Source organism: Thermobia domestica, chromosome 12 (genome assembly GCF_964235325.1).
Source record: "Thermobia domestica chromosome 12, izTheDome1.hap1.1, whole genome shotgun sequence".
Lineage (NCBI taxonomy): Eukaryota > Metazoa > Arthropoda > Insecta > Zygentoma > Lepismatidae > Thermobia > Thermobia domestica.
The window spans coordinates 200,962,158-200,986,360 of record NC_137465.1 but is presented as its reverse complement, the minus strand read 5'-3'; the positions used below and the strand labels follow the sequence as shown (position 1 = coordinate 200,986,360).

Here is a 24,203-nt window from a genome sequence, read left to right as displayed (position 1 = left end):
GAGGAGCCCGTTCTTTCTGAAGGGGGACCAGCTACAATGTACACTCATGTCCAAAATTATTGTCGCATATCTATAACTGTCTTGCTGTAAGAATATAATTTGATAATGATTTTGCAGGGTACTTTTAATACTGATACTATATGTATAATTGGGAAATGTATATTTGTGGTAAATTTCATGGGAAAAGAATTATAAATATAAAAATTAGAATGAGTAAAACAAAATGTTGCTAAATGAACAAGTTTTATTTTTGTTTTATTGTTCTTATTTACTACTCTTTTGATAAGAAAATTTGCCACAAGAAATACGGGGCGAATTTATCAAATTATATTCCTACAACAACATATTTATAGACATGTGACAATAATTTTGGACATAAGTGTACAAAAAAAAAATTGTGTTGCAGTTAGTGTTGTAAGGCCCCAAAAAAGAAAAAGGAAAATTTCTGTTTAGTTTTGGAATACTAAAAACATTGTTTTTTTAACTTATTATTATTTTATTTATTTATAATTTTTATTTTTTATTTGTTCATTTACTTTTTCATTTTTCTCCATAAATTATATTCCAGCTAGTTTTTATCATGTTTAACCAAGAACTACTGGAACAAACATAGTAGTTTGGAAGATATGCGGGACGGAAGATATGCTAGGCCTTTGGTGAGGATGTCGTGACTACGCGGACAGTGCAGCGGTAGTTTAACAAGTTTAAGGACAGTGACGAGACACTAGAAGACGCACCACATGCCGGAAGACCAACACAGGTACTAAATGAAGATCTTCAGCGCGCAATCGAGGCGAACAGTGACCAGACATGTGCAGAACTGGGACTACAATTAAGTGTGAGTGGAGAAACCATTCGGCAGCACCTCCATCAACTTGGGAAGCACTACAACTTGGATCGAGGGTCCCACATGATTTGACTCCGGGCCAGAAGACAACGCGAGTAGACACCTGTGTTTCTTTGTTGCCTTGTCTGAGTAAGGACCCATTTCTGGACAGTGTGTTGAATGTGATGAGAAGTGGGTCCTATACGAAGCTCCACGGCGCTGTCATCATTGGTTAGCATCGCATGAACCGGTTCCAAAACAGCCGAAACTAGCATTGCATCAGAGGAAAGTACTCCTGTGTTCTGGTAGACTGCTTGCGGCATCGTGCATCATCAAGAACTACTACCAGCTGGTCAGAGCATCAGTGCGACTGTGTACTGTTAGCAGTTGAGCCGTGTTCTAGAAAAACTCAAAACTCTCGAGCCAACACTTCTTAGTCGCAAAGTGTTCCTCCTGTTCCAGGACAACGCTAAGCCTCAAGTGGTTAGGATGACCCGGAACGCCATTCTATGCGTTGGATGAGAACACTATTTCATCCACCATACTCCCTGAATATTGCCCGTCCGATTATCACCTGTTTCATTCTTTGGACAATCATCCTAAAGGACGCCAGTTGAAATCACTAATAGAGGTCCAAAATGCACTTGATACCTTCTTCGCTTCACGGCACCTAATCCATGGCCTCCCAGAACGTTGGTAGAAGATCGTCGATGCTGATGGGGACTATTTTTGCTGTTCCAGGTACGTCTTAGGTGACATATTGATGTTCGAAGGTGGTGGGTGAAGAAGCGACAGAACTTTCTTGGTTACCTTTATAGTTATAGTACCTTGTAAAACGTTTGTCTTCAAACTGTCAAATATAAATCGCAGTAAATTGTGTAATCTGCTGTCACAGAAAAGTATACCTTACTATTTTCCGATCGGTATAAGGAAGAGACACCATACTATTTTTCGATCAGTATGGCAAAATAGTATTTTTCCATACTGTTTTACCGTAAATTATTAATTATATGTAAACTTTGTTATTTTTAAATGACTGAAGCGAGATAAATCTTATTATGATGTGTTAAAAGCTGGTCATTTGGGGGGGGGGCAGGAAATCATTTCGGAGGGCCTGGACCCGATGGGCCCCCCGTGGCTACACCCCTGTGTATGTGTAATAAAAACTAGAAGGAAAAATGGCGAGGCAAAAAGTTACGAGAATAGAACTATGAAATACAAAGTTAATGTAAATATTTAACCATAACACCAGTGTTGTTATTCAGCCGGTTCTCTCCGGTTCGCTGTAACCGATTGTTAAAACATTGCCAGTTCGCAGAACCGTTTGTTACCCTCAGACATAACAGCAAAGTTTACCCAATTATACGAAAGAACAGTGAAGTTTAGTTTAATTATCTTTGTTTTTAGAAATTCTTACAACCAGAAGGTTAAACATACGATCTCTCAAAACAAAGTATAGGCCTAAGCGTTTATTTCTTAATCCCAAATGTTCATATATCAAGAATGAGAACTGGGATCACATAAGTGTAGTGGTGAGTGTTATTTATATTTGAAATGCATACCACTATCAACAATTGTCTATTCATTGCTGGATTAAGGTCTTTCCAATACTTTTTGGCAATAATCTTTCTTGGATAATTCATTTCCAAGCTATTCGCGGTGCTACCTAATTTCGTCACAATCTAGCACACACGTCTCTTGTGGTATCCAGTAAAAAATCCAAAAAATACATACTACTATATATACGTGTATATACTATATATATATATATATATATATATATATATATATATATATATATATATATATATATATATATATATATATAGAGAGAGAGAGAGAGAGAGAGAGAGAGAGAGAGACGTTTCTAATAAAATTAGAATAACATCACTGCATAACACTGCCCAAAAATAACACTATACCAATTGAAAGATCTTGTGAAAACCATTAACGTAAATTCTCATGACTAATTTTCGACAAAATCAATAGAAACTCATTTTATTCGCGCTAAAAATTACGTCATTATTTAACAATGTATTGCAGTTGATTTGCTGATGCTTGTTTCATTCTTTGAGGTAGATGTAAACACCTACGCCACTAGGGCTAAGTAGGAAATCGTTTTTAATTCTTCCGACGGTGACACACAGCCCTAACAGTGAAGCATACACAAGTTAGATAAACAGAGCTTACCTTATTATGACTTTAGATTGATGCATTGTGGAATATCTGAAGCCTTACTGGATGCTCGACAAGTAGTCATGAGGTAGAAATGATAAATAAACTAAGAAACAGTTTAACATTCGAAGGTTAAGGAGCAAAAGATAAAAGAAAGGAGGAACAAAGTTGACCTTGGCGTGGAAACAGAATTTGATTAGCGTAGTCTTTTATTTATTAACTGTTTACAGATGTTTTTTTATTTTAAAACGACTGAGTTTAGTTTGACAGTTGTGAAATTCCACTGCTCTTCTAAACTATGCGAATTCAATATAACCGCAAGTAGGAGATGCATAAACTTTCCATTTTTCCACTTTTTGAGATAAATTTTAGACTTTCAATCAAACATGTACTGCTTCCTTACTATTTATCGTAGAATCATGGTTCATATCTCGTTTTGTCAGAATAGAGTATCCTTTCCAACGGTACCACTCGCTTGTCTGTATTATATAACAGAAACGGGAAAATCGAGGAAAATCGGGAGTTTTTCGAAGTTTTTTAAAAACATTTAGCGCCCTTCTGCCCCGGGCCTGGGTTCACGTAGGGATCTGAAACTCTCTTGAAAAATACGTTGTTATGTACGGAATGCATGTGCAAAACTTCAATATATATATATAATAAAAGAATTGATTTGGCCTAGGCCATGGTTCAAACGCCATTTTCTTCAGCATAACGAACCCTTTGCAACCTTACCACTCACATGTCCATATCATACATCCGAACAGGGAAATTTGAGAAAAATCGGAAATTTTTCTGAAAAAAATATCTCGTCGGAATATTTGCGCCCTTCGGGCCAGGGCCCAGGTTCAGGTAGGGATCTGGGGTTATAAAAAAAATTAAGAAATACTGAAAAGTGTACACAATCCATATGCAAAATTTCAATATGATATCCTGAAAACGAAGAGAGTGATTTCTTTTTTAATTTGCCTTAAGAAAAATTGTCACTCCCCTCCGCTCCCACTTGGGGCCGCCTAGTTGGTCATCCGGTTCCAAAGCGCATTTGGGATATTCTTTGGTCCATGCTTAACTTGGCCAATAATGATATTTAAAAAAAAAAAAACGGATTCAATACACGTTATATGAGCTTAATAAGCATTTAAACACAGCATACTCCATGTTTCAAATTCATACCAAAAATCCCAAAAGGGCTATAGAGTCGGAGAATTGATCCTATTTTGGGGGTACTGAATCCATGTCAAGAAACTTATCCATTAGTTTCTCACTATGGCAATCAGTGTTCAAAACAGGAAATTTTGGTTTTCCACCACTTCCGGTTTCAAGACAGGTATAAACACCAAGACGTAACTTTTTCTTGGGAAAGTTTAATTCATACCGAAAAAGCTTTTATCGCTACAACTTTCCGTTTTGCTTTACGGATAATCAGTGGCGTATTTAGGGGGGACTTCCGGATTAAGCTCCCCGAAATTTTACTTACTATAGTAAATTACATGAAATATCTTGCACAATTTTCACATTTTCAGGCAAAAGCCCCCCCCGGAAAGTTAGCAAAGCCACCCCCGAAACAAAATCGTAAATACGCCACTGCGGATAATAGTATTCAAAGGACAAGCAGTAGTAGATTTCTACCTTTTTTCCTTTTACTACAAAGCAATATAATACTGTATATTGTTGAAGTGCTGAATGCATTGCAAAAACTCGCTTTTCGCTAGTTATATTACCATTGTTGATCTATGCCGATCAATGTTGAAATTTAAATGGCCCTTTTCTACCACTTCCGCTTTCAATAGAGAGAGTAGGTGATTTGGGACGCTGAATCTGTTGAAAGAAAAATCTTCTCTGCATCTCTTAGCTCACATACCTGTCAAAAGGAAAGATCGAGGGACGGATATGGATATCCATAGTCGTTCTATAAGAGGATGCTCATGCACTCATGCATAGCATAGTTCCGAAATCTAAAAATAATGTTTCCCGCATTATAGTAATTATTTTATCATGATGATAATAAAGACATTGGAGGTGGGGAAATTCTAATCTTACTTTTAGATTAATTTCAGCAGCTTATACGAGGTGTGATTGGAAAGTTTTAAGACAGGTGGCGCCACTGCTCGAGAGAAGTAGATATACCAGTAATTGCCCGTTAGCGTAGAAGCAGTGGCATGGTGTGACCTTGATACGTGCTACAGGAATCACTGCGATATCTTTGTTCAATACAGCGTAGCAACCTGTTGAGTGCGGGCGCGCGTGTGTGTGTTGTGGCGGATTATTAATTGTACAAAATGGATGAAAAACGAACAACACGTTTGTGTCAAATTTTGTTTTAAAACCTAGAAATCTGCTTCGGAAACTTATGAACTCTTAACAAAAGCTTTTGGAGATAAATGTCAGAGCCAGTCAAATATGTTTATCTGGTTTAACAGGTTCAAAGACGGCCGCAACTCAGTCGAAGATGACTGCCGGTCCGGCCGGCCTTCCACGTCAAAACCCAAGTAAAACATCATGAAAGTCAGGCACGTAGCCAACGGGTGGGTCCGGGGGGTCCGGACCCCCCCTTCCTTCGGATCCAGAAATAAAAAATATTACTGAAGGATGAAACAAAAAGAAACGAGAAAAAGATGAATCAAAAATATAAAGCTACAGCGAGCGTTTGGTTACTCTTTCTTATGAGGAGCTTTGATTATAGGAAACGGGGAGAGGTCAAGTTGAAAATTGATATCATTGTAACGAAACATTCCAAATTCAAATAGCTTCATGCTAATCCCATGGACTACAAATGACGATAGATAAACCGGTTCGATCAGATAGACTCTCAGGTAGAACTTAAGAAATGCCCAGAATCACCAATAATATGAGCCATTTTGAATTTCGCGGCAACACTAATCCTTTTTATAGGATGTCTTTACTCCCGAAATAGATCTCGTTGCTATCCTTGACGGCATTAAACGAAGATAAGAAAAAGAAGAAATAAGACAAGTAGAACCGAGTTCGAATGAATTTGGAAGAGTATATATCTTCTTCCATACCTTTTTATATTCTTTTACTCAAGATTTCTTCAGTTATTTTTATTAAAATACTTACTAACATATCCTCATTTTATTGTCCTAACAAACCAATGGGTATGTTGCCAGTAAAATAGTTTAGATTGATTGATCCCCTTATGTGTAACCACAGTATTTCATGTCACACCCCCCCCCATTACGAAATTCTGGCTAAACGAAAGAATATATGTTGCCAGTAAAGAATGATCGAGCCCCTGGTGTGATAACTACAGTATTTCGTCACGGACCCCCCCTATAGCGAAATCCTGGCTACGTGCCTGTGAAAGTTTGCGATTTAGTGCGCTTGGATCTTAAACTTACAACTAGAGAGATGGCTGGCGATCTGAATGTAAGTTTCTATGCGGTTCAGTCAATCTTAACTAATGATTTGAAAGTGCATCGAGTATCGGTGAAATTCATTCCAAAATTATTGTCAGACGAGCAGAATTAACGCGTACTTGAAGTGTCCCAAGGCCAACTTAATCGGGCCTAAACAGACCGTGAATTGTTAAATAGGGTAATAACAGGTGATGAAACATGGGTTTATGGGTATGGCCCAGAAAAGGCCCAGTCTTCTCAGTGGAAGAGCCTAAGTTCATCACAACCGAAAAAAGCTCGACAAAGGCGGCCTAATCTGAAGACAATGTTGGCAGTTTTTCTTCGATTCTACGGGGATCGTGCATCACGAACTTGCCGTTAGGGGCAGACAGTCAAGCAGAAATACTATAAAAGTGTCCTTCAGCGTTTGCGCGAAAATTTACGGTGGAAAGACCTGCCCTCCGGAAAGACAAGCATTGGATCCTCCTCCACGACAACGCACTAGCGCATTATGCATTATCGATCCAGGAATGTCTGGTCAAATCCAACATTGCTGTGCTTCTGCAAATCCATATTCCCCTGTACAACATTGGAAACAAACGCGTTGTTCCAGTTTTTCATCCATTTTGCGCAATTTATAATCCGCCACGACACACACACACTCACATGCCCGCACTCAACAAGTTGCTACTGTATAGTGAACAAAGATAACTCAGTGATTCTTGCAGCATGTATCAAGTTCACACCAAACCACCACTCCCATGCTAACGGGTAACATGCATATCTATTCCTCTTGAGCAGTGGCGCCAATTGCTTTAGAACTTTCCAATCTAAATTATAAGTAGTAGGTAAAATCTAAAGATTTCAGTGTAAATTTAACAAATAGGAACTTCAAATACAACTGTGACTGTTACTCAAAGAAGTTACTTGAAAATTTTGTAATAGAAGAATGGCTATTACATACGATACAGATTTTCCAAATGAAAATATTCATTCATACTGTCGTTCATGGATCTCTTATGCTGGGGAATGAGCAGGTTGAGGCCATCAAAGAGAGCTGCATCAGTTTTGGAGCTTGCGTAATACAGGATACTTTTTCAGCTTAATATGCCCTAAAAGTTCTATTCAATTATTATTACACGCTTTGGTACGAGATTAAAATATTTGATTCTAATTCTACAGATTTCGATATGACCTTAAAATGGAAAACCTATTTGACTGGAAGTCCCTTTTGACAAAGAGAAGTAAAATCTCGATCTACTCTCGAAAATGTATATTTTGTTGTATAATGTCATCAAAAGTTTATGATAGTTCTTATTATTTTTTAAAAGTGAAAGCAGATATTGCATTCAAAATATTTGGAAAACAATAATTAGTTAGTAGACTTTTTAAAATGTCTCTCACAATAGTTTTGTCACTATCTATTTAATTTTTTCATGTTAAAGTACACAAAGAATGGTGTGGTTGGAATAGAGTTGAAAATCCTTTTCAGCACCAAGGCAATATAATCAATGTTCAATGTGTCCCACCGGGAATCGAACCCGAGTCTCCGCTAGCCACTAGACCAGCAGCCAGGGCACGAAGTATCCTGACCATAGGCGATGACTTTGGGGGTAGGGGCAGGACACTTTTGGCCCCTTCAATATTTAAAGGTGGAGTCCTCGTCCCCCCAATATAATCCAGTCGAGGAAAAATTAACAAAGAGGAACAATAATTTCTGTCGTAAACTTTGTCGTGCCTTTAATTCAATATTAGGAACAGCCTTCTTATTCGATAGAAAACATCATTTTCAAAACTGTGTTTAATAGAGCACTGAAGCTTCAACCAACACTCTGGCAGCACTGATATGAAAAGTGAAGATCAATGTGGTGCGCAAACTTCCAGTGAAGTTCCCAAATTTTGAACTTGAATTTGTTTTAATGCCTTGAGGCAAATTTGACTTAGGTCGTGAATTTCCCAGTGGAGCGGATGCAGCGGAAAGCGATCGGGGGGGGGGGGAAGAAGGGGCCTTCATCAAGCAGTTGATAGAAAACTACTGAATATAATGATATATTTATTCATTGTTTGCCCCCTTCCCCCCCGCAATATTTTCTTCAAGTCGGCGACTATGATCCTGACTGATACATATACAATGAATTTTAACAATGAAAAACCTAAGTCATTTAAATTTAATCATATTTGTTACTTTTACTGATTCAACATAAAGAAATTATTAGCCTATGCTACTAATGAAACATTAACATTACATGAAATAAATGGCTGCATCCACCCCTGCTCCATTTTAAACTTGATGAATTATTTTGTTGTTTAATATCCCTTTCCCGCACACCTTCATGGAATGAATTTCAAAGTACTGTTATCACCTTAATTATGTAAACTAATGCCTCATCCCCCTCCCTTTCCCGTAAAATTCCAATAACGCGCTTCACGTTATGATTTTTCCCTCTTGGCACCAAATCTTCAGTTCGGTAGGTTACTATAAATTTAGGCCTGCAGCTCCATAGACCCCCTGTAGTTCGTCCCAGTTAAATTTAACGATTGATATTGAACGAAGTGCTAGATTGAAAGAAGCCGTAAACTTTTAAGTGACTAACTGAATCTCAGTTGAAGGAGAGCATCGCTTAATGCTGAACAACAACAGATGTGCTAACAGCCTTTGCTATGCTGACCTCACGAGAACAATTCTCAACCTACATTCTGCAAATGCATCGTCTTTATTACCAGTCGTAAAGAATCGCCCAAGACCTCCTTTCTTTTCTTTCCTCTTAACCCACAAGTTCATTACCGCAGATGCAAAACATTTATAGCAAACAAGGTCAATCAGTTTTCTTCTGATTAGCTCTTTCATCCGTTTCCAATCGAACAGCGTTTTGCTTTTCTTGATATTTATACCAAGTCGTATAGCTTAATATAATTTATTCTATTCTTTAGCTCTTTCTATAACTCAGAATGTGTTTACTTCTAAGTTTCTTGTTGGTTCAGATATCACACTTGCTTCTTCACACACTGAGTTCAGTCTCCTTCAGCATCGAGGGTAGATGAGAAATGGACCTAAGCTCAACATTAGATTCCAACTACATGACCTCCTAAAGAGAATCGAATTCCAAGCCTCCCGCGCCAGAAACCCCAATCTTAAACATATAACCACGGAGGAATAGTTGTTAGCTTTCGAGAAAACTTGGTTTTGTTAACCTCGTCACTCCTACACGGCAGACATCAAACGAAGACCTCTTTGCTGTGGATCGTTCATTTTCCAACAATTTTCAAAACGAACTTTCTTTGTTTGACGTCCTACGATTATGCACTGATGCTGACTGATAATGACGGTGGAATGAGAAAAGTGGCAGGAAATGGGAAAACGCTCTCAAACGGTGCTTACGCACAGCAAAGTCTATCGTCGGCAGCTAGGATCGAACCAAGGACATCACGCACCAGAGGTGAGCGTTACACCACTGAGCCACTGCAGATGAGAAACAAAGATAAAATACCATAAAAGTCATTCAGAAAGGAACGGTCTAAGTTCAAGGCTTAAGAGACCCCATCATGGCGAAATTAAAATACCACTAATTTTATAGTAATTATGTGGTATCTTCAAATAGATAAAAGACAATCGAAATGTGGAACAAGAGCTCCCTAGACAATATTATTTTACATGACATACCGTTATTACGACTTACTTATCTGCTTTCGATTTCCAGCCATTTAGAAAATCAGTAATTATTTTCGCGTTTCTACATCGCTGCTAATGGAACGCTACTAGCTGACTCGTGATAAAAGTACCTCATGCAAAATAATATTGTCTAGGGCGCGCTTGTTCCACATTTCGATTATCTTTTATCTATTTGAAGATACCACATAATTACTGTAAAATTAGCGGTATTTTAATTTCGCCATGATGGGGCCTCTTAAGGGGCTCCATCATGGCCCAGAGCTTTATTGCCGGAGAAAAAAATCACAACTTGATTCTATCCTCTGGGAAGCTAATCTACTTTAGATCCCTATTTCCCTTCCCATTTTCTTGGCCTATCAAAAGGCTCTTTTCCTTTCCGTTCTTGACTACGACTCCATGCATATGCAACCGACGATTGTTGTCTAATTTAGAGTTCTCGACTCTATCATCCGAACCAAATTCGGTGACTTTTAGCCATTGTAAAACTGAGCGCTATGGAGCTTCTTAAATTCGTTGTTTCCTCATCTTGTTCTTTAATATTTTCTTTCTTAAACAAACAAACAAACAAACACACGCACGCACACACACACACACACACACACAAAAAAACACCGTTCTACTTCTGAGAAAATGTTAAAGAATACAGTTTTTGGTCGTATTTATTGTTGGTGATGCCATAATTGACGAACGTATCTCCCGGCTGATGTGATCAAGTGGTTTAAGGAATTAGGCTGAATATCAAAACGTCTAAGTGGTGGTTTCGAAATATTCTAATGGAAGCACCTGGACCCCAAAACCCCCGTCTGAAGTCACCATTGCTTCAGTCTAAAAGACATAAGCACTGAACGTAAAACTCCAAAATAAATAGGAATGAAATAAAAGTATTCGTTTTCACACTAATATTTATGTACCCCGTGCAAATAATCTACTTCCGCCAATCGCATACAAACTAATGGACTTTTTTCTTATCCAGTTTATGAATTACCAATAAATATCTTTATCAATAAATAAATAAATAAAATAAAATAAAATAAAATAAAATAAATAAAAAACTTTGAAAGGCAGATTGGTGTTACACAAAACTTAAATATGTAAATTCTTTCTTTTTTAAATCCCCTGTCAGTTTACTATACCGCATGACCACCTAACAACATAAGAAAAGGAAAAAAAAAAGTTATATTTATGAGATACAGTTGCAAGTATCAGTTGATATTGGAATTCTTAACATAGTTGCATTGAAGATCAAAGCCTTCACAGAGGAACTTCATTTTGTAGCTTCAAGCTAAAGGAAATAGTGAGAAATGAATACTAATAAAATGAATGGTGAAACGAGAATAGAACCCCTTATGCTATATGCGGGATTTGAAGCCCCAACTTCAGTCTCTTGCCTTAGACTGCTCTATAGTAAGCGAGCGGCGATATATAAACTTGATCAATAGGAAAATAAACACTATATTTGTGATATATCAAATGCGAGTGGTAAAGAAAACCACACTTTAATTTACAGTGGCGTATTTAAAGGGGGCTTTTGCGGGGGCTTAAGCTCCCCCGAAATTTTGTTTACTATATTAGAGTAAATGAAATATCTTGCAGAATTTTCACATTTTCAGGAATAAAGTTAGCAAAGCCCCCACCCCCGAAACAATACGCCACTGATGATTTAACCGATTCGGGTTTAAACTTAAACTAAATATCGGAAACAAAAGCACAAATTCAAGAGTGGCGTACATTAGACGTGGGAATGACAAATTATGAACCAAAAAGAGTAAAGTGTATGAATATTAATTCTTGAAACTCCTTAGTTAATTGTCTAATTATTTGGAATTTAGTCTAAACTTGAACTAAATCTATAACTTAACATGGAACCCGAAACACATGACCTTTCCTCGAGAATTAAACCTGGGTCTCCTGTATATAAGAGAAGAACGAGAATTTGCTGTTGTGTGAAAGCCAAAACACAATACCGACAAAGAAAGTCATTCAGCCATAGCTTGGAAGATTCTAGGCCAGTTTGGATTAAACTATTTCACTACTAAGGATAGGCCAACGTTCAAATGAAAAACAAACTCCATCTTATCTTCAATTCTTGATATATATGCGAATGAATAAGGCCACACAGCAAAAGAAATCTTTTCTAAAATTAAAACTGAAATTGATAGTTACTCACACAAGAAGTTCCACATCTTGTACAGCTTCTCCGACTTCTTCCGTGTCTCTGGCTCTGACAGCGGAGAACAATCAGTCTTCAAACCTTTTAACTCCTCCAACGGAAAGAACTTTGCATTCGGTTAGGTCGACGTCTTGAAGGCTTCAGGCCATTGTTCACCCATTTCATTTCTCCCCCTCCCTCATCAGTTCATTTGCCTCACCAAAAAGCCTACTGTTATTTTCTTTCTTGGTCATTGCCAACTTGCAAATACAATATTCCCTCCGTAGAAAAGTGACGCGAACGGTACCTGCAGAATGACTTAGCAAGACGGAAGCACTAAAGCAAACATAACGGCCTCTTGGGTTCTCTTCTCTTCGCCAGATTACTTTGATTACTGAATAATTTTCACCCATGATTTTCTTCAACACTTTCTGTACTTCTTTACTCGCGGTTTGTTCTTTACTCTTTAATTAATTAAACTGAAGTAAAATAAAATAACCCTCATAAAAGGTGTTTTATCTACCGAGAAACTAACGTCGACTGGGGTTGAACTCACGACAGTATACTCTAGAAATCAATGTTTTACATTTGAATTCAAAAGCGTATTCTTCCGTATTACCATTATGGCAATCAGTTAGGTAGGCGTTGGCAAGAACTTCCATCTCTACGGTGGAAATATGGTTCGTAAATCCCACAATTTTGATTTGCCTCACTTGCACTACTTTCATTCGGGCGATGTACGAGTGTTCATGTAATACAGGCTCAGCCATAGGTATTGTAAAATAAGATTGTAAAATAAGATCAAGTATTGTCATTTTATCCAGTGTAAAGTTGGAGCTGAACGGGTAAAAGCTTTAGTCTCAAAGCCCCCTTGCATCCAACCACATATGAAGAGTTACCCGTCTATGACATGTGAAAATACAATATCAGCAGAGCATTATCTGGGATGTAATAAGCGCTGTATATTTCCTATTTACGGGAAAGAATGGAATTAGCAATATTTGCGGTATAAATAAGTTATATGATTGCCAGCATAAGAACTATTTGAACACTTCTTGACAACTGATTGGTTGGTTTTAAAGTCCCTTTCAGTATGAAGATTACATGAAACGTGAATCTACAAATTAACGTGGGATCCAAACCACATGAGCTCCAGCTGGGAATTGAACCCAGGCCTCTGATCCCAAAGGCGCGTACGCTAACCCGTTAGGCATGAGGGAGCTTTTATGCAATACAATACAATTTCATGTTTTCTTGTCTTATCGTTCCATATGATGCCATGTTGATACTCGTCTTAAATATTTCAAAACTTTTTTTTTTTTTCATTATGCATTTTATGCTATTGAATAGTGAAGAGACGTTTTCGTTGGTGTGTGAGTACTGTCATCATGCCCCTAAGCGCAGTCGAGGATTAAATTCTAAATCTACGTTTTACTTATAAATTCTAAAATAAGGAACTTCATCCGAGGACCCCTAGAAGAGACAGTGGAGAGGACAAGATTTACAGAGAAGACGCAATTTCACACTATCATACTCAATATTGTTGAATCAGTGCAAACAAATACCAATAATTACATCACAACTTAGGGATACTCTAATCTTTTCACGCGAGCCACGGTGGCTCAGTGGTAGAGCACATACCTCTGATGCGTTGGGTTCCTGGTTCGATTCTCGACCAAGTAAATTTGTGGTGGACAACATCGTGTCTGTGGGTTTCCTTGGGGTATTCCCGTTTCCTCCTACTTTCTCATTCCACCAGTTCTTCCATCGTCATTCACTTGCCTTAACCTGAAGGGCATAATCATGGGATCTTAAACTAAAATATTTCATTTCACTTTTCTCAATCTGTTCACTATGTTCCATACTTTGTTCACGTTTATTTAAGGAGATGACAGTGAAACAAGATGGTAGTACCCAAGTTCACACTTGCACACTCAGTGTCACAGAATCAATCCAAACCACTACCAATAATTAGGTCACAATTTGTTCCACATTACGTTCTATAATGTGTTTACTCTTACGAGGGGTATTTAAGGAAAGAGAGACCAAAAAGAGGTAGTATCAAATAATAATCAATACTCAGACTCAGAACTTTACAATTAGCACAAAACTTTTTGCTAAGAGGTTCAGTGCAGTTTTGTTGGTGATTTATACACATCAACACCAGAGTCCATTTCTGGTAGCGATAGTCATATAAATAGCAGTTCCCACATGAGATGGGACCACTCCTCAACCTTATAGGAGTTTCCCTGGAAAGTCACTCCATCCGAGGTGAAGGTCCAAATTTGAGAAACACTGTGGGAGAACAGTGTAGTGCTCTTCAAAGGTGTTTTCTGCGATTGAATCGTCATTACATTATGAAATGCTATCTTGTACTTAGTTAATTCTGCCCGGGGCGAGTGGCTCATCGGTGCGGTGTGGGGTGTGGGCTAGTAGGTTTTTTTCTTGGGCTAGTAAAACTTTGTTGCTTATTTGCATCCCTGTGTTAACTGCACAAAACCTAACATTTCAGAAGGCAGTTGATATTGCCAATACAGTAGAGCAGACGGAAACTCAGTTTGGATTCTTTAAAACTAAAAGTTACGCTTGTCAGGACATGTCCGAATACAGGTCAGAAAAGAACAAAGCCAAATATCAAGTTCATCTTCCTCAGCTTCATCGTGGTCTACTTGCAGCAGTTAGAAGCTGGCAGTGCCCACTTGGATATGCAAGAGACATAGAAAAGTTTTGCTAGTTGGGTAATTAATTGTTCACTGTGGGGCAAGCGAAACCTCTGCTGTTCAGTGGAAAACCGTCAAACAAGATCAGAAGAGCATCAAACATATAGGTAGTGATGGAGATCAACACGCAAAGAACGTCATGGGAATTCAAGAAGTCAAGGATATTTTTAACTTTCTAAAATTGAATTCAATTCGGTAGGATTCGTATCGGAGGAAGGTGAGTATGAAACACTTGACACGGATGATGTATTCTTTTTGGATCTTTGAGAAGGTCTCAATACAGGGTGACTCAAAAGTAGGTATACACCCCTGCATTGATCAAGTATAGCATTTTAGCTTATAGGCATATTTGCTTCGGCTGTTCCGAGCTTAAGATATAAGTAAAAAGACATCAGGAACAAATAATAAAGAAACTGGTGTATAACAGTAAGGAATGATATAAAAAAACAATGACTTGATCAGTACGGGACTGTATACCTACTTTTGCGCCACGCTGTAGATCGTCACTTGTTATTAGTTACGAAGGAAATTATACTATATATTCACAGGAAGAGTTACGGGGTTCGAATCTCGGCAAATTAAAGGCATTGCAAGCTGACAAATCTAGAAGAAAGAAAACGAAGAGATATTTGAAGAAGAGGTCGAAGTACTAAACGGCGTGACAAACATCTTGGCATTTGAAGATAGCGCTCCAAATTCCCTTTAAATGCTGCTAGCAAATGAGAGGCCAGCGGTATTGCCACGTTTAATTTGTACACATCCACGTCTATCCCCTATCACCTGATTGCACTATAGTATGTCTGCTTAGCCATAGCCACACCCCTTAGCACTCGGCAACGTCGCGTCAGAGCTTGCGTTTTATTCGTTCAGCTGAAATGCCAAGATGTTTGTCACAGGCTTTAGTTGTTGAGGCAAGGATGTTATAAAATAGAGGATCTGCCCATACGTATCTTCATCATATGAACTCAATGACGCCAAAAAAAAAAAAAAAAAAAAAAAAACCGAGCATCGTCTGAGCCGGTATGTCTGATTGGCTACTCTCGTTTCCGCCATGATTGTTGGCTCGAAACATTGCGATCTTATGGCGCGGAGTGGACAGAGTAGGTGTGGTGAAGCTGTGACGTATGGCTTCACGATTTTGTTGTATAAGCACGCGGAGTACTGAAGTTAAGTGAAATGTAACAATTTTTAACACTTTAAGCACTGTTTTTTGTATGTTACAAAGTCCAAGGGCGCCTTCAGACTGGAGGGGCAACTCTAAACTTATGCCCAAATTAGTATTAGTTTTTACCTTTAGACAAGTTAGGCCCTATTTGCATTTTATACTATACTTGATATTATTTTCGTACTTATTAAAGGCCTGCTTACACGAAAAAAACTAATTTTCATTTATATTTTTGTTTCTTGGTTGATATTGGTGAAACGTTGCTGAAACTCGGATTAAAAGTAGGTATGCTACTCATATAAATATTGTGTGCGCCTCCTTTAGCCTAGCCGGCATAACCATGGACGTAAAACTCAACGATTTCATTTTCATTTTCATATATATTTTAAAACATTTGTTCCGTATCAGTATCTAGCTTGTAATTTATGTTGCAATTTATGGTAATAACCTATATAAAAATACTTCTTACTTATATAGACGTTAGATACATACATTACAAATAATTATCGTCTTGTACGGACTATAAGACGCTACGGATTATAAGACGCATTTTAAAAAAATAAATACCGTTACATTTTTACCATTTTTGTTATTCGATTGCAAAGCCAGACAGTGTTAACAAGCTTGTGAATCCCCACAACTCATGTTCATCGCATCGGTGCACTGCTGCCAGCGTTGCCAGACTCACAGCTCGGAATTATTCCAAAACCTGATCGAAATTATGCTAGATTCGGTCAAATTATGCTAGATCCTCATAATTACTAATTCAGGTGTTTTAAAAGAAGAAGAAAAAACGAAGTTGAGATAGGATAACGTAACTTAAAATACGCAGAGCGCAAGAATGCGTGGATAGAACTCAATACTTCACGCACCAAAGCTTTAATTCAACTAAACTAGTGCAGTCGTTGCCAGACTCAATGGCGTATATATCGTATAAATGAATGCAAAGTGTTTGATAACATATTTTGAAAGAAAATTACCTCGCAGCATAAGCGGAGTTGGAAATTGTCTGCTGGGGGAGGGGGGCAGATTTTTGGTCGGTCTCGGATCTTTCATTTTAGGAATAAAGATGGTCATGAAGTTAGAAATAGAGATGGTGAAGTTGTCAAAAAGTTGGGGGGTGAATGGCCCCCATAGCTCCGCCCATGCCTAGCAGTTAAAGGATTAGAAAACCCTGGGTGGAGCCACAAAAAAAAAAAAAAAAAACTTCGGAAAATAAGACTGCCTGTATGGTTTACCGACTGTATGAATCAATGGAAGAGGATACATTTCAGTCGTTCTTTTTCTTCCCACGACCAACTTCTTTCTCATCTCCAGGTTTTACGGCTTTTTGATAAACTTGCTGAAATTATGCTAGATTTGGGCAGGATGCTAAAAGCAAGATGCTAGATGCTAAAGACATGCAAATTATGCCAGATCTAGCATCATTATGCTAGATCTGGCAACGCTGACTGCTGCTGCCAGTTGAATCCAATGTTGCCAGATAGAGATAGGTGCCCCGCGGCATCGAATATATGGCCATTTTTAAGAGTGGCGGGAATTTTATGTCAAACACTGAACATTTTTATATTAGTCTCGAGTAGTGTTGTGAAGGCCTGAAAAAAAAACTAAATTTTGGGTAAAAAGCTCAGTTTTTTACAGTTTTTCCCCTAAACTTGTTTTTTCCTAAATTGAAATTTTCGAATATTTTACCATATTGTGTTTTTAAAATGAAAACTATTTTATATTTATTAGTTTACAGTTAAGATCATTGAGTACTTATGTTTCTTGTATTATAATAGAGAAATTTTGTGGTAACAAATATATTTGCACCACTCCTTTAAAACTAGCACTGTGATAGAATGGAGTTATGGCTACAAAAGATACTGAAATATAATCCTATTATATTAATTAATATAGACGCATTTGAATTATCGTAAGTAATCTCATAATGGCAGGGAAGTGTTAAAATAACAGGGCCAGTATCATTTTAGTTAATACCAATATGTTAAAATCAAATATATATACAAAACCCTGAAAATATAATTTAAAAACTATTTCTTCGCCTGACGCTAATTTTATTTGCTGTGACGTGTTTGCAGCATATATACAACGTAATTCGCTAGCAGAAAAAATACTTAAAGCAATAACTTTTAATTTTAGTTTTCTGATTTCTGGTAAAAATCTCTCTTTATTATTCGTATATTTTTCGAACAACTCAAAAAGAGAGATGATCTTATTTACATATACACACATACACCGCACAAGTGAGTAAATTTGATCAGCGACAAGTATTACAGAATTTAACATGTGAAACTTCCGTTCGTTATTACTAAAGACTAGCAGAATACCCGTATCGCATGGGGAGAATATATTTCATTTTTTGTATAAGGGACACCAAAACTGTCACCAATAAACTTCCGGACCCCAAAAACTATGAATTCGACACTAGAATAAGTCATTTTCAATTAATTTTATATTTAATTAAAAATCTATCGCAATATCTCCATGAAATTAGACGCAATTTCTTTGCAAAGTGACATTAATGCTATTTCTTAATGGTGTGAATCAAACAAGTTCCTGCTAAATATTTTAAAAAAATGGAACGTAGTATCATACACCAGGAAAATGAACTATGTACACAATGTGTATACTATTAATCAAACGCCAATTGAGAGAGTGGATTATATTACTGATCTTGAAGTTACTCTGCAGTCAAACCTATGATTCAATATTCATGTCAACAGACTAGTTGGCGAGACCTTTATGAACCTTGGCTTTGTGATGAGATTAGGAAGTGATTTTTCTAACACTAATGTCCTTAAAACATTATACACTCCTATGTACTGTCTAAGGTGGAATATGCAGCAATAATATGGGGTTCTAATAGTAAGAAATATATAAACAAAATCGAAAACATTCAAAATTAATTCGTGAGCTATTTAACATATAAAAAAGCAGGGATATATCCAAAATTTGAGGACTACGAAGGTCTTCGAAACAAATATTCATTACAATCTCTTAAAAGCAGAAGAAGTCATTTCATTTTATCTTTCTTACATAAAATAATTCATGGTGCAATCAGATTCAGAATATTTATTATCATAAATCAAAATGCACGTCCCACATAGAGCAACGAGACCCCATAATGACATATTCCATATCTCAGCGCAAAGGACTAATGCATTGGATGTATCGCCTGTCAGAAGAAAAATGTGTATATTGTATAAGAAGATGTCACAAGGACACCCAGATATAGATAGTTTTATTTATAAAGAAAATTTTCATTCTACATAAATTTGCTGTATCCTGTATATCGTGCCAGGCCCGTAGCCAGCCCAAAAATTTAGGGGGGGGGGGCCCGGCTGAAGTTAGGGGGGGGCGATCAAACCATATTACCATATTATAGTTCATTTGCAAGCCTACCGTGGAAATTTTAGGGGGCAGCTAAAATTTAGGGGGGCCGGCCCCCCTGGATACGGGCCTGTATCGTGCTAATCTATATTTTAACGTATATTTTGCTTTCATATTATTATTTTATTGTATATGTATTTTACAGTGTACTTAGGTATTACGATACAATTGAGATCATATTATTATGTTATTATATGTGTATGTTAGTGTATTACCATAGAATGAGGGAAAACTGTAATTAGGTATTTGCCTGTTGTTTTCCCGAAATAAATATAAATGTCACCCTCCCCCTTTACGAGTACTAGTGGAGGCTGAATTTGGATTTAAACTGTCACTGTTCATCTCAGCCACCCCAAAAACTATGGATTCGATACTAATATCGGCCATTTTCGATTATTTTTATATATCCACCCCTTCTCCCTCCCCCAAGTTGCGGGGCTGAATTTGGATTTAAACAGCATCGGAAGGTTAATGTCCATCTCAGGACCCCTAAAACCATTCGACACTAATGGCCATTTTTCGATCATATTTATATATCTCCCCGCCTCCAAATTGCGGGAATGAATTTGGATTTAAACTGCCTCGGAAATGTCACTGCTCATCTCAGCGACCCCGAAAACTGTGGATTTAACACTAATATCGGCCATTTTCAGTCGTTTTTATATATCTCTTCCTACCCAAATTGCGGGCCTGAATTTGGATTTAAACGGCATCGGGAGTGTTACTGTTCGTCACAGCAATCCCAAAAACTATGGATTTGATACTAATATCAGTCATTTTCGTTGGAAAAGAGAACTCGGCCATCTCACTGACATTATTGGGGTGCTCAAGGGATATGAGCCCCTAGGTTTCCGCACTTTATGCGCTCCGAGCCTAATGACCCTACATACATCCACTGCACTACGTATCGAACCCAGGATCGTTTAACATGTACGGCACCAAGGATCATAATTATATTATACTAATATAATTATATGTATTAAATTTTTATACTTCAACGAAGAAAAAGACTTAAAATAGGATAACCAGTCCAGTATCTGTAGGTCTGTAGGCCTCTCGGGACAAGCATTCCTTATCGCTACCAATTTTTACAGGAACAGAAGTCGACTCTCGTCAGATCAAACTGTTCAAATCTCTCTTCCTAATCAGTAGCCACTAATTTTCTGTTAATAAAACTTTATTTAACAGTTTCTGAGGTTTGAGACAACTGCTTACCACAATTTATGCCGCAGAAGTGTTAGGCAAATACAGTTAATGTCCAGAACTAATGGGACGTGAACTTCACTTCTGGAAATATCATAAAAATATATTGCCGCCTCCGTCGATTTTGCGAAAGTTTTTTTTTTTTTTTAATCCAAGCATGAAGCTTCTTATGCACAGTGCCTTCTAGCCATCTTGAGGTTAGCTACCTTGACCTGCAAGACACTTACTACGTAAGATACATCTGCATGTCATTTTTTTTTCTGAAGGGAGGGCTATTGTTGTTCCTCTATTCATGTGTTTCTTACTTGTAATAAGACCTAGCGGAGGGCTTTTGGATGGTGAGTTTGCCAAAGCTAAAGACAAATGTTAATGTTTCTTCATGTTCATTTTATTGATTTATTGTTAGAACACAGGATAAAGAAAACCAAAGAGAGAACATATACTTATTTAATGTGATACATCCTCTCATTTGTACTACATATTAAGGTAACTAAGAAAGTTCTGCTGTTTTTTCACCCATCACCATCGAACATCGATATGTCACCTAAGACTATCTGGAAGATCAAAAATAGTCCCCATCAGCATCGACGATCTTTTGCCAACGTTCTGGAAGGCCATGGATTACATCGTGGTCGAACTTGGTGGGCCGTGAAGCGAAGAAGGTATCAAGTGCACTTTACATCTCTACTATGGATTTGAACTGGCGTCCTCTAAGGTGATTGTCCAAGGAATGGAACAGGTGATAATCGGACGGTGCAATGTCCGGGGAGTATTGTGGATGCAATAGTGTTTCGCATTCAAGGCGTAGAATGGTGTCCCGGGTCATCCTAGCTACATGGAGCTTAGCGCTGTTCTGTAACAGGAGGACCCCTTTGCGATTCAGAAGTGCTGGCTCCAGAGTTTTGAATTTTTCTTGAATATGGCTCAACTGCTGACAGTACACAGTTGCATTGACTCTCTAACCAGCTGGTAGCAATTCCCGATGCACGATGCCGCAAGCGGTCCACCAAACACACAGGACTTCATTCTGGTGCTGGTTTTGGCTGTTTTTTTAACCGATTCAGGGGATACTAATCAATGATGACGGCGCGTGGAACTTCCTATGTCCACTCTGTCCTTATGCAAGTTCACGGTATAACTGAACCGCCACAACTAGATAGTGTGTTGGATATACCCACACCAACAACTGACCTTCGCCTTATCTCCAATCGCATTCAACTCATGGTGTGAGGACCAATTGAACACAGACTTCCACAAAAAGAGACAGAACTTTCTTGGTTACCTTTATAATCCCCCCTTAGAAAAGGATGGCCGAATTCAAATTTAGTGGTTGCTTATTCCCTGGCTTTTAAACGTTAGCAAACAGTTGAAATTCCTTTAAGAATATGATGTTTCCTCTGTTTGCTCCAGTACATAATCGTTATTCAAGTGCGGTGTTGCAAGGCGTCGCCAGAAGTTTCCTTTAGGAGGGGAGATTTGACTAGAGCGAGTTTTATACAGAAGAGCATCTCCTTGGAATAATACATGTAGTTGTTGACTCATTTGGAACTCTCTGGGGCCGCGGTGGCTCAGTGGTAGAGCGTTCACCTCTGGTGCTTGGGGTCCCGGGTTCGATCCCAGCTCCCGCCAAGTGAACTTTGTGGACAAACACCGTGTGCGTGGGTTTCCTCGTAGTTCTCCCGTTTCCTCCCACTTTCTTCATTCCACCATTTCATTCATTACTCATCATCACCGTCTCCTTTAGTCTAACCGGCATAACCGTGGGACGTAAAACTCAAAGATTTCATTTCATTTGGAACTCTATGGCTCGTTCAATGAAACAATACGGACATCATGCATGTGGTGCCAATTGACAATTAAATGGAATGTTATTGTTTTAAAGAGAAAGCAAATATGAAGAAGGGAAAAATAAGAATCAAAAGTCCAAAATATGAAAAAATATGAAATGTATCTAACAACTGTCAACTTGAAAGGTTAATGAATCCTTGCTTCCTTTAGTGACGGTCATGCAGAGGCGGATAACCAACACAGAAGCAACTCTATTTAAATATCAGAAATATAACTGGTTGTTTGCTTATTTTATTATTTCTTTTCAAACTTGGTGCACACACTGATATAAACTCAAAAGTGATGAGTACACTGTTTTCGTGCGCTTTCAAGTACATTTCGAGGAATATTCTACATTAGAAAAAAATTGTTCCTCATCCCTTTTTGAAATACATTATGAGCAGTTGCTTTTTAGGTGTACGCTCAGTCGCTCAGAATGGCTGTTTTCCCGGATCCTAGATAAATTACATTCCGTAATATCAAAATCATATAACCGTCACCAGGTTATAGAAGTATTTTTTGTGGATGCTCCGTATATTTTGGAAAGACAGTGATTATTTTTTCGATTTATACTTTATTCTGCGATGCAAATAAGTTCTTTCTTCGGTGGGAATTGCTTCTTTCCCATGCAACTGAACAAAGAAGTCTTTATCGTCTATTTATATATATATATATATATATATATATATATATATATATATATATATATATATATATATATATATATATATATATATTTAAAACGTTGCTTTGTGGAGAGAACATTTCAGTGAGCAACGAAGCTTCTGTGTTTCTCCCTGACATATTAATATGCAAAAACTACGTGCTATGGTTATTTGGAACTGAATTAAGTGTATCTTCCAATCATTTATGGAAATACTGCGATCTAAAGCAAACCAGGTGTCTGAGCACCGAGACGCCAGTCACATCGCTTTAGCAGCTCGTTATCTGAATGTTCCCACAGTCAAGTTATCGAATGTCTTGTGCGTCGTGGCAAGTGGACTAAAATTAACGTCAATTCTTTTTTATATTCTATTTATATTTCCAAACAGGTGATTTAACCTGAGTGCTTTTGAGAATGAACTGCCAACATTGATCCTTCGATCAATGCAGCTCGTATCTTGAACCTCCGAGTACACCCAAGTTTCGTCGCCGGAATGATCTTCGACATGAAGGACGAGTCATCAATGGTACGCTGACGGAGTTTAGACAGATTTCGACGCGGTATTCCTTTTTCTCCTGGGTCAGTAGATTGAGGACAAACTTGGCAGCAACACGGCACATGTTCAATCATACGTGAGGATTGTCTGCACTGTTCCATATGACACACCGACAATGGCAGGAATCATCGTGCCTCATTACACAAGTTGCCAAATGGTTTCGACATTTTCGGAGGTTGTGATCGTTTTGATCTCTCGTCGTTTTCCAGTGATGTTCTTCTGCTCTTGAAGCGCCCGTGCCACTCAAAACATCTCGAACGACCCATTGCAGCATCGCCGAATGTCAAACCTTCCTGTGGAGGATTTGCCAGTTTGACACAGAATTTTACGTTCGCTCATTGTTCTAAATTTTTGTTCATAATGAAATCGCAGATATGGTAACTAAAAAATCCAGGAAAACCTCATTCAGGATGGATGGCCTGAAAAAGCTTTCTACATTTCTTCAACAGTGTTCCCACCGGGAATCGAACTCAGGAGACGTTCTTTAGTATGTACTAACTCC

The 24,203-nt window shown here is 37.9% G+C and overlaps 1 protein-coding gene across 1 annotated transcript in view; it reads right to left on the bottom strand.

The window, feature by feature from the left end:
• Nucleotides 1-3,126, bottom strand: part of LOC145666929 (retinol dehydrogenase 14) — an 81,759-nt gene extending 78,633 nt beyond the window's left edge. The window contains exon 1 of the mRNA XM_081734532.1: nucleotides 3,017-3,126. The gene's annotated coding sequence lies outside the window, so the exon portion shown is untranslated. The remainder of the gene's footprint in view (nucleotides 1-3,016) is intronic.
• Between the last annotated feature and the right edge of the window lie 21,077 nt (nucleotides 3,127-24,203).